The sequence below is a fragment of the Pleurodeles waltl genome, chromosome 2_2 (assembly GCF_031143425.1).
Source record: "Pleurodeles waltl isolate 20211129_DDA chromosome 2_2, aPleWal1.hap1.20221129, whole genome shotgun sequence".
NCBI lineage: Eukaryota > Metazoa > Chordata > Amphibia > Caudata > Salamandridae > Pleurodeles > Pleurodeles waltl.
Genome location: NC_090439.1, coordinates 180801919 through 180819182, shown reverse-complemented (window position 1 = coordinate 180819182; position 17264 = coordinate 180801919). Strand labels below are relative to the sequence as shown.

General features: G+C 38.5%; 1 protein-coding gene across 8 annotated transcripts in view; it reads left to right on the top strand.

Moving 5' to 3' along the window:
• The window catches only part of FHOD3 (formin homology 2 domain containing 3), a 1176281-nt gene that overhangs the window by 536739 nt on the left and 622278 nt on the right, over positions 1-17264 (top strand). The gene's annotated exons all lie outside the window — the stretch shown is intronic.

Sequence of the window (17264 nt, the reverse complement as noted above, 5' to 3'; positions counted from 1 at the left end):
TGGATTTCCTTCTTCTTCTTGTGTTTGTCCTGGGGAGCATAGCTGCTTTAAAGTGTTTCTCACTGGATGAGTTGTATCCTTCCACTGCCTACAATAAAGGGCCTACTTTTTTCTTTCAGCACACAATAGGAGTGCATCTTTGTTATCTCTTTTTCTCTCTTTCCTTTGTGTGCTACTTTTTTATGTAGATATGTTTGACCTTCTTTCCACAGTGCCTCTTTCCTCCTCCAGAATTCCTCTATTGCTCCCCCGCACCTCCATTCTTTTTTATATTTATTTTCTTATATGGGAGCTCATCTTTCATTGCTCTCCCTTTCACCATGTCTACTCATTCCCTCTCACACCCATGCTCTTTCCTCTACACTGTTCACGCTTGTGATGTCCCCACCGCTCCCAAGTTCCTGCTTTTATTTTTAATTTGCCTTGTTTTTTTAAATAAAAGAACTCTTTTCCCAAACCCTCAGCAGCTGCACACTGCTTCTGGGTCACTTGTTTCTTTCATTTTTGGGGTCCTGCAGAGTTGTTTTGTTTTTTATTACACAGCTGGAAAACCTCCATTGGCTTTTTTTTTACTGTGTATTAAACTTACAACAAGAAGCCAAATGGCAGGTGGTGTATGAGTATGCATTGTTACATCCTGCTGCAAGTTCACGCAAGGCCACCATCTTGGAATGCATTTTATCTAAGAAATCCCATTACAAGATGGCCACTGGGGCAGCAGAACACATTCACACGGGTTGTGGTGCACTTGGAACCATCTTGAATGGGTTTTCTCAGACTAAAACATCCCAAGATGGCCACTTGTGTGCGCATATCAGTTATTATGCACTGGCGGACTTTTTTTATTATTGTTTTGTTACTCTTTTTTTCATCAATGCTTTACAAACAAGCATTGGCAAAGCCAATAGCCTGGAACTCGCGTTATGAAGAAGGGACTGATTGTCTTTACCAAAGCTTGTTATTAAACTACACGAGGAATTAGTTAGACATACCACCTGACACTCTTAATTAAAGGTTCCGGAGTTAGCTATAACCAGCTTTCCACCAGTGACTGTTAAAGATCTAGTGCTGTCAAGCAAAGCTCCCTAGTCAGCAAAATAAGGCATGTTCACAATGGCAGTCAGAGCCAACGTTTAGCCAGGCGATGGGAGCAATGTAGCCCTCTCGCAGGTAGAGGGTGGAATACAGGTTACACTTTGAAGTCGAACTCTTCAAGTGGGACCTTATTCCCCAGGAAAGGGCAAGATGGCAATTGCAAGATATTGTTAAGCTAAGTCCCAGCATCTGTAAGTGTGCCAACTCGAAGAGGTCGCACCAGGGTTGGAAAGTGTGACTCAAGAATATATTTCTGGAATATTTCAAATATGAAATACTGTGCTTATGAACTGTAAGCATCACGGACCAAAATACATGTTTTAAGTTGGTTCCCTAACATGGAGGTTTTCTGCTTTGCCTCTGCCGCACCAGTGACACGCACATAGCAGGGTTCATGAGTCGTTTATATTCATAACTGATGTGACTGCCTATCCTGAGTTCCGCACACTGGTGAACTCGGGCACAGATAGTGGAAGGTGATAAACTGTATGTGATCACCAGTCTGTATAACTGAAGCTGCACTTATTTCCAAATGTGATGGGGAAATCTTGCAACTGGCTCTAAAAATGGTCACGGGTAATCCGTGACTGTAAGGTTATGGTAATTCTCCTGGGATGTTTTGTTGTCCTGCAATAATGCAGGACTTTGAATGAGAGGCGTAGACTCTGGTGGCACTTTTATTGCATAGCGGCTTGATAACAGATTTGTCGGAGGGAATTCCTATCCATCTGTTCATTCTCCGAGGATGGTGGCGATGAACGGTGTCGGAGGTCAGGCTACTTAAATCAATAGGAATGAAACACACCGCAGAGGCGGGGGGAGCTTCCAAAGCTTCTAGTGCAGCCAAGCCCACGGGAGGCACATTGCTTGCTTGGAAAGTGAACATAAGACCAAGGTTGGTGACTCCCTCCAGACGAGGGTGAGTGGGAGTTACGGGTAGCAGCAGGATGTGGCCGCTTGTCGTCAGAGAGGGGAGCTCTGAAGGAAGCCAACATTCTTTTCAGAAGAGGGAAAACACAGCATGACATTTTACATTACAAACTGTCTGCTCTTCCTTGTACGGCTACAAAGCATGGAATCATTTTCTTCATATTTCAGTGCCCACGCCGTGCCAGGATGACAATCTACAAGCAACCATAGCTTAGTCTGAAACTACACTGTCTGAGTTGGGCAGGAAGGGAGATTGTGTTCTAAAGAGGTAAACGTCAAGACTTTATCAATTACTGGCAAGGCGGCAGCACTGGGCTGGCACGGGTAGTGTGTTTGGTAGCTGGCCGATTGACCCATTGCATTGACGAGGTCAGAACACGTGCTCACTGTACATTAGAATCAATACCTAAAGATCCCCTTTGCAGGACAGTGCCATGCTATGGGTCACGCACCCCTTATTATTTGTATGTTCCAAAAGCCAGAGCACTGCTCCAGAATCCTCATCACCACCCAAGCTTTATAAGAAACTCGGTAAGGTCAATTATCATGGTGGTTTTCCATCACTTTTTAGAGTGCAGCGTCCAGAGATTGGACGATTAGGTGGCATCAAATGACCAATCAAAAATTAATTCAAGTTTAGGATTTCTGGTTTAACTATTAAACATTGTAGAGAAAAATACTAAGAGAGCTACTTAAATATACCTGAAGATATTATAATCTTCAAGAGAACAACAAAATAGTTGTAACTGATAATAACTAAATATGACTGACCAATTGTAAACACATGATATCAGGCTGATGTACTCAGGCAGTTACTCACAAATAGAATAATCCTATAATATAGTTTTATATGAATTTTTTATTATTATTGTTCAATAGTAGTACAATCATAGAAAAATATATACATTATTTCATGAAAAACAGACGAAATACCTAAATCAGACATGCCACAAGCACACTAGACGAAACAAATAAAAAGAGGTGTCTTATATACAAGTGGAACATAACATCAATAAAACTAGTCCTAATAACATAATAAGACAAAAACGATTCTTAATGGTGAAGATATATAGATATAAAGACTTCTAGTACATTAATATTGATAGTCTAATACACAAAAAGAGAAACAATGTTGACGTAGTTCTATCGAAGTGATACCGTAGGGACCAAAGGGCCTACGCGCGTTTCGGTGTTTTATGCTATTGTGGGTCACCTTCTTCAGGGCCGTTCCCAATGGTACTGTTCAATAGTGGTCTAATCTTTGCAGCCAAATCTTCTTGTCAGTTTAATTTTAGATTTGTAGTGTATTGTTTGATAATGTAGTCAAGAAATCTGATAAAAAGAAATATATGAAAATTTGTATGAATCATAGTGCTAGTTTCCTAGAGGTCACCTGTTTATATTTTACATATGTGTCAATCAAGAGTGACATGCTGTTATATCAGGATAAGTGCCCAAGAAGTCTAAATGCACTTTAGGTAGTGTTAGTAATGGAATATGAAATATAGAAGGCTAGAAACTGTAGATATTATGTTAGGGAACCTAAAATGACAAGTGTTAAATCAATAACGATGATGCATCCTAAAAATAGTTAGAGAGACTGGTAGTTAGTATACTATAGTTGGAGGGTGCCTTACATTGTGCTGCCAGCATTCTTTGATTCCCTTCAGTGATTACATGCATCCTGGTGTGTGTTAAGTAATAGGGGTAATAAGTTCTAATAAAGTAAGACCTTACTTGAGGAGTATTTTCTAGCATTTTTGTGAAACAATAGATTTTCCGGCCGTTTCTATTTCACTACGGGGCGTGATGATGCCAATTATTATACAAGAAGCGGAGCTGAATAAATAGATAGCAAAGACCACATAGTAGATAAATAAATAAGTAAGTAGATGGATTGGATCTTAGTGGTGTAATACATATAAGTTACGGCTATTGTTTGTAAATACTGAAATTCTCCTGAATATTGACTGGTAGTAGCTGAGAAAATTAAATTAAGTCCATATAATCGATTTTTATGGGTTCTCAAAATCGTAGCGATACAAGGAGTGAATCCAGAATTTGTGTGTCTGAAAATGATAAAAGAGGCTATTACAAATTATAAAAAAAGGAAGAAAGAGGGCAAAAGTAGTTAGGCTCTGTATTATAGGCCACTCAAATCATTTAATCAAATAGTGAGATGGAATAAGTATAATGCAAGGGCAGTGAGAAAAGAAAAGAAATGAGATGAATACTTTACCGAAATACCGATCGCGACGTTCGAGTGCTCCGCATCTGCTGACTAGAGTCAGCCGCCGCTGTACGTAAACGTTCTTATACGGCTACAAAATAGTATTCCTAGTAGCACTGTTCACTAAACCAACAGCCAGAAATACCGTATTGCATTATGATAGTTTCCACCCTACCAGTCAAAAACAAGGGATACCCTTTAGCCAAATCCTACGGGTCCGTAGAAACTGCTCTAGCTTGAGTGATTTTGAACACCATGCAAACATTTTGCAACAGAAATTTCTTCTACGAGGATATCCCAGAAAACTGATTAGAGACTCCTACAAAAGAGCAAAATACTACAATAGGACTAGTATGTTCGAGAAACAAAATAAAAAATCCACACCTTCCATAGTTTGTGTAATCCAACACTCAAATCTAAATGAAAAAATTAGGAAAATAATTCTTGCCAATTGACATATTCTTAACAGCGGTTCGAACCAAACATCATTAGAACGCCCTCTTCTATCTTTCAGGAAAAACCAAAATATCTCGAACAAACTAGTGAGAGCTAGTCTACCTAAAAATGAGACCTTTTGTCAGAAGTCCATATATGGGAATCGACCTATTACAGGCAACCATAAATGTGGTAATTGCAAGGCTTGCCCTAGAGCCATCGTGGGCAATGTATTTCTGTGGAAAGGTACTAACTTTCAACTATCGGAGATGACGAATTGCAAAACAGCTAATTGTATCTATTTAATCAGGTGTCCGTGCCCCCTCCTATATGTAGGAGAAACATGAAGAGAAGTCAAAGTTAGAATATTGGAGCACATTTCCAATATTCGAAATGACAAAGAGAGTGCCCCTTTGGTTACACACTGGAAACAGCATGGACATAAAATCGAGGACCTCTCCTGGACTGTCCTAGAAAGAATTAAGAACTATGGACTGATAGAGGACCATAAAACCCGGAAAAAGAGAGAAGTCTACTGGATTTTTACATTAGAGAGCTGTGAAAAGGGATTGAACGAGTACATCCCCTGGTAAAACACTATCACATAAGCTAAACTCTCATTGGTAAGTATCTATATTCTAAAACAGTATTTTTATCAATAAACTTTAAGATTTTTTCCTAGCTTTCTTTTTTTCTATAGGTTTGTATATCTTTACCACGGTCATTTCTATCTTTATTTTCATTTCCATTTCTATATTTATGTTCAATTTCAATTTCATTTTTATTTTTATTCCTACCCTTATTTCCACTTCTATACCCTCTCTTTCTTCTATATGCTGATAGATATTCTCTGTTAGGTACTTTGCCAGACACTAATATCCATTTCATTAGATCTTAGCAAGTATTCTACAGAACCTTCTGAACCGAAAATAACTTCTGTCCTTTCAATCACAAACATAGAGCTAGTTGGAAATCGAGTCCATAGTTGGGTTCCATCTGTTGTTCACTCTATCTATAAGTGACGTATCCCTATTTACCCATAGTCCTTAGACATTATTTATGTCTGATTTTGACTTCCCTTGCATCTATATTAAATAGAGTACAATATATCAATGAATAGCTTGTTCAGTTTCCGTTCGCGCCGTAGGTATACTTCCAATATGGCGCCCACTTTAGACCGCCCAACTATCTTGCAAGTCGGCGGCCCAGTGCTACTAGGAATACTATTTTGTAGCCATATAAGAACGTTTACGTACAGCGGCGGCTGACTCTAGTCAGCAGATGCGGAGCACTCGAACGTCGCGATCGGTATTTCGGTAAAGTATTCATCTCATTTCTTTTCTTTTCTCACTGCCCTTGCATTATACTTATTCCATCTCACTATTTGATTAAATGATTTGAGTGGCCTATAATACAGAGCCTAACTACTTTTGCCCTCTTTCTTCCTTTTTTTATAATTTGTAATAGCCTCTTTTATCATTTTCAGACACACAAATTCTGGATTCACTCCTTGTATCGCTACGATTTTGAGAACCCATAAAAATCAATTATATGGACTTAATTTAATTTTCTCAGCTACTACCAGTCAATATTTCAGTATTTACAAACAATAGCAGTAACTTATATTTATTACACCACTAAGATCCAATCCATCTACTTACTTATTTATTTATCTACTATGTGGTCTTTGCTATCTATTTATTCAGCTCCGCTTCTTGTATAATAATTGGCATCATCACGCCCCGTAGTGAAATAGAAACGGCCGGAAAAACTATTGTTTCACAAAAATGCTAGAAAAGACTCCTCAAGTAAGGTCTTACTTTATTAGAACTTATTACCTCTATTACTTAACACACACCAGGATGCATGTAATCACTGAAGGGAATCAAAGAATGCTGGCAGCACAATGTAAGGCACCCTCCAACTATAGTATACTAACTACCAGTCTCTCTAACTATTTTTAGGATGCATCATCGTTATTGATTTAACACTTGTCATTTTAGGTTCCCTAACATAATATCTCCAGTTTCTAGCCTTCTATATTTCATATTCCATTACTAACACTACCTAAAGTGCATTTAGACTTCTTGGGCACTTATCCTGATATAACAGCATGTCACTCTTGATTGACACATATGTAAAATATAAACAGGTGACCACTAGGAAACTAGCACTATGATTCATACAAATTATCATATATTTCCTTTTATCAGATTTCTTGACTACATTATCAAACAATACACTACAAATCTAAAATTAAACTGACCAGAAGATTTGGCTGCAAAGATTAGACCACTATTGAACAGTACCATTGGGAACGGCCCTGAAGAAGGTGACCCACAATAGCATAAAACACCGAAACGCGCGTAGGCCCTTTGGTCCCTACGGTACCACTTCGATAGAACTACATCAACATTGTTTCTCTTTTTGTGTATTAGACTATCAATATTAATGTACTAGAAGTCTTTATATCTATATATCTTCACCATTAAGAATCGTTTTTGTCTTATTATGTTATTAGGACTAGTTTTATTGATGTTATGTTCCACTTGTATATAAGACACCTCTTTTTATTTGTTTCGTCTAGTGTGCTTGTGGCATGTCTGATTTAGGTATTTCGCCTGTTTTTAATGAAATAATGTATATATTTTTCTATGATTGTACTACTATTGAATAATAATAATAAAAAATTCATATAAAACTATATAATAGGATTATTCTATTTGTGAGTAACTGCCTGAGTACAGCAGCCTAATATCATGTGTTTACAATTGGTCAGTTATATAGTTATTATCAGTTACGACTATTTTGTTGTTCTCTTGAAGATTATAATGTCTTCAGGTATAATTAAGTAGCTCTCTTAGTATTTTTCTCTACATTGGTTAATTCCCTGTTTGAGCTACACTCATTTGTTCAGGGAATCCCCTTATAACTATTTTCCTAAGGTTACGACACTTTGTCGTTGGGGTTTTTTGGATTATTATATTTTTGTCTTTCATTAGTCTGTTTTGTAGTGGTTTGCTTTTGTAGTCATTTTATATTGTATATATCTTCTATATATATATAAAAAACATTCTTTTGCATATGTGCCAGCCCTAGTAGTCTCCTTGGAAATTTTATCTTTTATTGAATGCTATCTGCATGAGACATATACTTCTTAGGAATTAAGTAGTGGGTTTATGAAAGAGTACTTCTTCCCATCTGCCCACCATCCATATTACATCTGTTTCACTATTTCACTGTGATTTTCACCCTATACCTAGAGAAAAAGTCTGGAAAGGTAACAGAGAGGAATTAATTTTCTTAGATTTCAGTTTAGATCCAATTATGGAGTCTATTAAAACATTTGGATTCAGTGAGGAAGATCTAGCCAAACTATTAGACCAACCAAGATCAGGTACAGGGACATCCATCTCTTCGAATCAACCTAAAGAAGGCTGGTTCAAACTATTAGAACTAAAGAAAAAAAACAAACGCACAGAACTACATGCAGAATACATCTTAGAGTACCTTCGAGCAGGGATTATTCCCACAGGACTAAGAGTGAGAAACATCCCAGGCCTCTTTGTAGAGATGCAACAATTTCTAGAAAAATGGTCCTTGATCTCTAATCGCTGTTCTCGGGATTGGATGATCCTCATAATAGAGACCGCGAGAGAACTGATGGAAACTCTTATGAAAGAAATTCAGTCATTAGAAGAAGAACTGAAAACACAAGGCTCCGTACAGGAAGCGAAGAAATAGGTAGAGACCATCAACCAAGAACTTGAATCATTTAATTTATATCTAGTCAAGAGAAAGACAGATAAGCTTAGAAAGGATATTAGATGGTTTACCAAAGAACGAGCATACCCGTATTTATCAGACTGATACTATGCGAATCAACAACAAAATGTACCAGACCAAGACCGACAATACTGGACGAACAAGAAAATTGTTACCTTCTCTGATACCTCAGAATCTGAGGGGGAAGGAACTTCCAACCAGTTTGAACAATACAATGCAAGGGTAGGCCCCAATGAAGGCCCCAGTCGTTCGAACCATTTTTTATCCAGAGGAGGAATACCCCGAATGAGATACAGGAATTACCAGAGAGGCAGATTCCAGAATATGGACAATCCTCCACATACCCTACAAACCAGGAGACAACAATATGGGAGGGATTAAAAGCAGTACCAGTCTTTAATTTAAGAACTTCTCCTATGGAAACAGATACTGAGTCTTTATTAAAGAAAGGGTTGTCATTCATCCCTACTACTTCCATCAACAAATTTGATCTTCTCTCTGACCTTCATGCTTTCTTTCGAAGAATCAGGCTACCCAGATACTTCGAAGGTAAAATAGACACCAGGGAATAAAATCTATCTGGATTAAAACCTACTTCTACCTTCACTCCCCACCTTGATATGGTGGGCCCTTAAGTCAAAATCTTTGAAAATATAGTGTCTAATAAGATTTAATCTCTGTTGAAATCTGTTCCGAGACCCTTCTTCAATTTAAATCAAGGAGAACATCAAGCCTTGCAAGGATTACAAAAGGACAAACATATCACAGTTAAACCGCGTGACAAAGGAGGGGGCATAGTATTGTTAGACACTGAAATTTATAAATCTAAGATCCAAACTATGTTAAATGAATCAGAATATTACCAGAAAACAGGGAATAATTGGCATGAACGAGTCAGAGGAGAGATAACCAAAATAAGTGTTGAAGCTTTAGGTAATGGAATCATATGCCAACAAGAATTCCAATACCTTAATCCAGCGAAAACTAGGATCCCTGTGTTCTACGGAGTCCCTAAAATACATGAAAACAAGACAGATCCCCCAATGAGACCTATAGTCTTCACTGTAGGGGCGTTGACAGAACCTTTATCTAAATATGTGGAGAAATTCCTGAACCCTCGAGTGGCCCTACTTCCAGCTTTTATTCGAGACACCAGCCACATTATTGCCAAACTAGAAGGTCTCCCCTTCAATTCGACTACACAACTACTAGTAACAATGGACATTGAGGCACTATATACCAACATCCCGCAGAAAGAGGCATGGCTAGCAGTTGCCCGCCTCTTTGAGAAAGAAGGTAACACAGAACATTCTTCCTTCATTCTACAGTGTCTCAACATTGTCCTACGAGAAAACTTTTTTAAATTTAATGGTCAGACATATCAGCAGAAGAAAGGAGTCAGCATGGGGGCTGCCTGTGCCCCAAGTGTAGTCAACATCTATGTAGGCTCCTTCGAGGAAACCCATATTTACTATGACATGGCACCATTTTACAAAAATGTTCATTTTTGGTCACGTTTCATCGATTAAATCTTCTTCATCTGGACAGGTGAGGAAGATGCATTAATAGAATTCAGTCAGTGGATCAACTTATGTGATCCCAATCTCAAGTTCACCATCCATACTAGCAGAAACAAAGTTGAATTTCTAGACATTTGGATTGGCCATAACAGCTCCCAACTTGAGATGTCACTGTTCACTAAACCAACAGCCAGAAATACCATATTGCATTATGATAGTTTCCACCCTACCAGTCAAAAACAAGGGATACCCTTTAGCCAATTCCTACGGGTCCGTAGAAACTGCTCTACCTTGAGTGATTTTGAACACCATGCAAACATTTTGCAACAGAAATTTCTTCTACGAGGATATCCCAGAAAACTGATTAGAGACTCCTACAAAAGAGCAAAATACTACAATAGGACTAGTATGTTCGAGAAACAAAATACAAAATCCACACCTTCCATAGTTTGTGTAATCCAACACTCAAATCTAAATGAAAAAATTAGGAAAATAATTCTTGCCAATTGGCATATTCTTAACAGCGGTTCGAACCAAACATCATTAGAACGCCCTCTTCTATCTTTCAGGAAAAACCAAAATATATCGAACAAACTAGTGAGAGCTAGTCTACCTAAAAATGAGACCTTTTGTCAGAAGTCCATATATGGGAATCGACCTATTACAGGCAACCATAAATGTGGTAATTGCAAGGCTTGCCCTAGAGCCATCGTGGGCAATGTATTTCTGTGGAAAGGTACTAACTTTCAACTATCGGAGATGATGAATTGCAAAACAGCTAATTGTATCTATTTAATCAGGTGTCCGTGCCCCCTCCTATATGTAGGAGAAACAGGAAGAGAAGTCAAAGTTAGAATATTGGAGCACATTTCCAATATTCGAAATGACAAAGAGAGTGCCCCTTTGGTTACACACTGGAAACAGCATGGACATAAAATCGAGGACCTCTCCTGGACTGTCCTAGAAAGAATTAAGAACTATGGACAGATAGAGGACCATAAAACCCGGAAAAAGAGAGAAGTCTACTGGATTTTTACATTAGACAGCTGTGAAAAGGGATTGAACGAGTACATCCCCTGGGAAAACGCTATCACATAAGCTAAACTCTCATTGGTAAGTATCTATATTCTAATACAGTATTTTTATCAATAAACTTTAAGATTTTTTCCTAGCTTTCTTTTTTTCTATAGGTTTGTATATCTTTACCACGGTCATTTCTATCTTTATTTTCATTTCCATTTCTATATTTATGTTCAATTTCAATTTCATTTTTATTTTTATTCCTACCCTTATTTCCACTTCTATACCTTCTCTTTCTTCTATATGCTGATAGATATTCTCTGTTAGGTACTTTGCCAGACACTAATATCCATTTCATTAGATCTTAGCAAGTATTCTACAGAACCATCTGAACCGAAAATAACTTCTGTCCTTTCAATCACAAACATAGAGCTAGTTGGAAATCGAGTCCATAGTTGGGTTCCATCTGTTGTTCACTCTATCTATAAGTGACGTATCCCTATTTACCCATAGTCCTTAGACATTATTTATGTCTGATTTTGACTTCCCTTGCATCTATATTAAATAGAGTACAATATATCAATGAATAGCTTGTTCAGTTTCCGTTCGCGCCGTCAGTATACTTCCAATAGGGCGCCCGCTTTAGACCGCCCAACTATCTTGCAAGTCGGTGGCCCAGTGCTACTAGGAATACTATTTTGTAGCCGTATAAGAACGTTTACGTACAGCGGCGGCTGACTCTAGTCAGCAGATGCGGAGCACTCTAACGTCGCGATCGGTATTTCGGTAAAGTATTCATCTCATTTCTTTTCTTTTCTCACTGCCCTTGCATTATACTTATTCCATCTCACTATTTGATTAAATGATTTGAGTGGCCTATACTACAGAGCCTAACTACTTTTGCCCTCTTTCTTCCTTTTTTTATAATTTGTAATAGCCTCTTTTATCATTTTCAGACACACAAATTCTGGATTCACTCCTTGTATCGCTACGATTTTGAGAACCCAGAAAAATCGATTATATGGACTTAATTTAATTTTCTCAGCTACTACCAGTCAATATTCAGGTGAATTTCAGTATTTACAAACAATAGCAGTAACTTATATTATTACACCACTAAGATCCAATCCATCTACTTACTTATTTATTTATCTACTATGTGGTCTTTGCTATCTATTTATTCAGCTCCGCTTCTTGTATAATAATTGGCATCATCACGCCCCGTAGTGAAATAGAAACGTCCGGAAAAACTATTGTTTCACAAAAATGCTAGAAAAGACTCCTCAAGTAAGGTCTTACTTTATTAGAACTTATTACCTCTATTACTTAACACACACCAGGATGCATGTAATCACTGAAGGGAATCAAAGAATGCTGGCAGCACAGTGTAAGGCACCCTCCAACTATAGTATACTAACTACCAGTCTCTCTAACTATTTTTAGAATGCATCATCATTATTGATTTAACACTTGTCATTTTAGGTTCCCTAACATAATATCTCCAGTTTCTAGCCTTCCATATTTCATATTCCATTACTAGCACTACCTAAAGTGCATTTAGACTTCTTGGGCACTTATCCTGATATAACAGCATGTCACTCTTGATTGACACATATGTAAAATATAAACAGGTGACCTCTAGGAAACTAGCACTATGATTCATACAAATTATCATATATTTCCTTTTATCAGATTTCTTGACTACATTATCAAACAATACACTACAAATCTAAAATTAAACTGACCAGAAGATTTGGCTGCAAAGATTAGACCACTATTGAACAGTACCATTGGGAACGGCCCTGAAGAAGGTGACCCACAATAGCATAAAACACCGAAACGCGCGTAGGCCCTTTGGTCCCTACGGTACCACTTTGATAGAACTACGTCAACATTGTTTCTCTTTTTGTGTATTAGTCTATCAATATTAATGTACTAGAAGTCTTTATATCTATATATCTTCACCATTAAGAATCGTTTTTGTCTTATTATGTTATTAGGACTAGTTTTATTGATGTTATGTTCTACTTGTATATAAGACACCTCTTTTTATTTGTTTCATCTAGTGTGCTTGTGGCATGTCTGATTTAGGTATTTCGTCTGTTTTTCATGAAATAATGTATATATTTTTCTATGATTGTACTACTATTGAATAATAATAATAAAAAATTCATATAAAACTATATAATAGGATTATTCTATTTGTGAGTAACTGCCTGAGTACAGCAGCCTGATATCATGTGTTTACAATTGGTCAGTCATATTTAGTTATTATCAGTTACAACTATTTTGTTGTTCTCTTGAAGATTATAATATCTTCAGGTATATTTAAGTAGCTCTCTTAGTAGTTTTCTCTACATTGGTTAATTCCCTGTTTGAGCTACACTCATTTGTTCAAGGAATCCCCTTATAACCATTTTCCTAACTATTAAACATACCATATTGCAGTGTGACGTGTAGCTCTATTAGCGAGCTTTTCACATATGGTGGTCAAAAACTATAAAAGAGGTGCAAGGTAGCACTGTGTGCCTTACCTTGCCTTCTGGGAGTGCTGGCACTGCTAAATCAACCGTTCAGAGCACCAGAGCTCAAACGATCTGGTAACTTGACCTGGCCTACAGCTAAGTCTTCTCTCTTTTTGTGAAGTTTCGGAGATGTTTCATTGTGAACGAGCTTGCACATGTGACTGGTTTTATTCTGTGTGGGAAGGCGAATGTCAATGTCCTTATTATATTTTATTTTACCTTTATTAAAGGCCAGTCTCGTTCTTTTCTCTGACAAATTGTTGTTTTTCTGGTATCTTCGTTCAATAGATGGACTGAACTGAACCACAATTACCAGAGTCCACAGATTGTTAAACACTGCTTTTGTGGTGATGTGGATCCATCTAGTGCCCTTGCCACTGTGTGTACAATCCATTGGAATAAATTGGAATAATTATGGGGATAAGGATTATTCATTGACATCCACTTGTAAATCTATGAAAAACGTAACCATCAATTTAGAATGTGAGGTTATCTGCCTTTTCAAAAAGATCCGTAATAAGCCCCTATTTTGCTGAACAAAGAATATTTGTATTCACATGTGGTGCTCATTAAATGTAACTGATTCAGAAGAACATATTTTTAAAGTAGTTTGATCTGTCTTAGCTTTAAGGTGGGCCCGTGACAGAAAATGTGGTGAAAAGCGGAAGTGCAGGCACAAGTCATCTTGTTTGTATACAAAATCCAATCAGGGCTTGAAAGCATTCCTTACTGTAATGCTTTAGAACAAAGTGCTCCAAGCTCAATAAGACTTGTGAACATTCCACTTGTATGGCCACATTCCCACAGGCTTCAGTGCAAAAGGGGATTTTCAACCGAAAATGCAAACCCAGTTTGTTCTAAATTGTTAGGCTGAATTTCAGCTAAGTAGGCTGCGTGCTTGCAAAATGATTTATGTGTGAGGCGTGGCCACAGGTTTGAGTCTGTAAAGGCTTGCCATCTTTCCGAAGTTGGTTGAATTCATGCAATTGACTTGAGCAATAATTATACCTGTTATATAAGATAAACGAAATCGTGTTGTTGTGAGTGCTGAGTAAATGACCCATTCATCCTTTTTGCCAACTACTGCTGTCAACTGTGTTTTCCGCCAGCTGATAAAGGGTTCTTAAGCCTCCCCCACACTTCCACATTCACCTCTACTTCCTCAGTGGATTAACGCTGCTGCAGCTCTGTGAAATACCCCAGTTGCAGTAGTGGGGTCTGCTGTGTCCACTTTGACAACGAAAAGTCTGTTTCTTCCATCCCAAAGAAAGAAGTGTAAACCTTTGTCTTCCTGCGCCATTGTGCCTTTGGTGGGCTCTGCACGCCAGTGACTTAATTGTCCATAGTATAAACGTTCCTCTTTCCATTTGGAGAGCTGGCTCTCGCTACCTTTCATCTTTGCTCGAAGCTTTAGATCTGTCTGTTTGCTCAACATTAAACATACATACTGGCCGTGATAATGCACAGGGAGCCCACACTTGACATACAGTGCAGAATGTATACATTCCTATCCAATGGAATCCCCCTCGCTTCCTGCTTGTGGTGGGATTTTCCCTCGGCTATCCAGCAAAGATAAAGTATTTACTAATTCATTTATTTCCTTTACCTAGCCAGTTTCATCTGTGTTGCTTTAATTGACTTTTTTTAGTGCTTAGAGACCTCCCCTGGGATAAAAGCCTTGCACTTCATATACACAAAAAAGGTAGAAAACTAAACATGTTTGACATATAGAAATGCTGATTCTTGGCATTTGCACAATGGTCTACTTTCCATATACTGTCCCGCTGTTGCTCGGAACATCCATCTCACTTTGGGGCGAGAATGATCCTAGAGCGAGATTGGGGACACGCGGTGCTCGAGTGCATGTGCCGGGGTTACTGGCTTGGGCAGTGGTAACTGCAGGAGTGGGTGGCAGCGACTTACCATGTGTCCTTTTGCTTATGTGTTTTCATGGAAAAGCCAACCTGGCGAATCCTTTTCTGGAGAACCATTGTCGTCAAACCTTTTTTGACAATTTGTTTTATCTAATATGGCATTTACCGGGTTGAGCAGACCAATCTGGGGAATGCAGTTCTAGACGAAAAATCTTTTGACTAGGTTGACTTTTCCCTTTACTTCTACTCCTTTTTAACAAGAAGTCCCCCTCTTAATCCTCTTTACTGTTCCATGCCCTTACTTCCATAATTTTCTTGGGGGTCGTCTCCCCCTTAACTCCCTCCATTTTTTTCTTCTTTCTCTATTGTGGAGACAGCATAAAAGTGGGCAAATCATTCACTCCTACCTCACTTCAGCAGAGTCAGATCTTGCCCACGAAAGAACAATAGTTGGAGAAAGCACTCTAGAAAGTGCCCTGCTGATAAGTGCCTCAGAGGTCACGTATTGCCTGAAGTTATGGAACGATCATGCATCCTTGTAAAATGTTTGCAAGCTTTCCAATTAAATCTACATGATTTCTATTTGGAGACATCGTATAGTATATCATTATGCATTATACCTTACGTCTGATAAAAAAAATAAAAAGGACTCATAGTTTTTGATACAGAGAGAGGTGAAGTGTCGCTACTCAGGTTGTAGCAGGTAATACCTACATGAAGAAGGTTGTGAGTGAGTGTTCCATTACCGCTGGGAGGCGGGATCATGTACCACTCACTCCTTTGATAATGTCTGCCCGCTGTCGCTTATTGCAGAGGGTGACTGGCCCGGCATGCGCATAAGAAGGTGAGTGTGAGGTCTTCCCTTTGTATCGCAAACATGAACTTATTTTGGTGTGATGACCAGAAGAGTTGGTAGTTACAATATTCACATACAAGGATGAACATTGACAAACTAGGAACATTTTGTTCACTAATCCCCTCTGAACAAGATCAGGCCATTTTGTATGTTTTTTCTCATTAATAGTTCTCGCAAGATGGTAGTATTGAGACTGCAGGCATCTGGATACACACCTGAACAAAGTAGTGCAACGTGCTCAGACTTTGCTCTGTAGATTGTATATTTGCCGCAGGCCAGGGGAACCAGGAGGATCCCTGAATCAAGAGGAGGACAACACAGGCCAACTCATTACTGAATGCTGAGACCATTCAGTAATTGCACTATTTATCTTTCTTGTGATGGACAAGCATTCCCCCTCCTTCCACCACCTAAAAAAGAAGTCCCAGAGGGTTCGCTCACGTCCGCAGTCACCTTGTAATTGAGAGCCGGAGAGCAGAGGATGAGACACTGTAGCTCCTTCTGCAAAAGTCTTCGTTGGGGGGAAATGTCTTGTTATACTTTGAAATGTTTTTGGAATATGCATTTGGACAGCAAAAATATCATCTCTAGCTGTACAGTGAACAGCTAAGTAGAAGGGCAGTTCGGCTTACGGTGTTAGGTCCTCCCCACTACAGAAACTGTTCTGTTTTTTTTCTGGAATGTTTCTTTATGATAACGCTAACGCTCCAGTTTCAGTGTCTTTTTATATGCAAAACTATTTTTGCTGTATGATGATAAAGCACATGACTGAAGACGTTTCAGAGAAAGAGAAATGACCCATTGCCACCTGCACACTAGGGATACCGACCCATCCATCGTACCCTAGAGCATTACAGTCCTAACAAATATTTGAAGGAGAGAGGAGCTTTTAAATACCGTCGTGTTTTATACAGATCAGGATTTTCTTTTGGCTGATGGAGTGCCTCCCTCAAAGAAAGCCCTTGAGCAGGTGTTTTTAGATGTGTGTCCTGG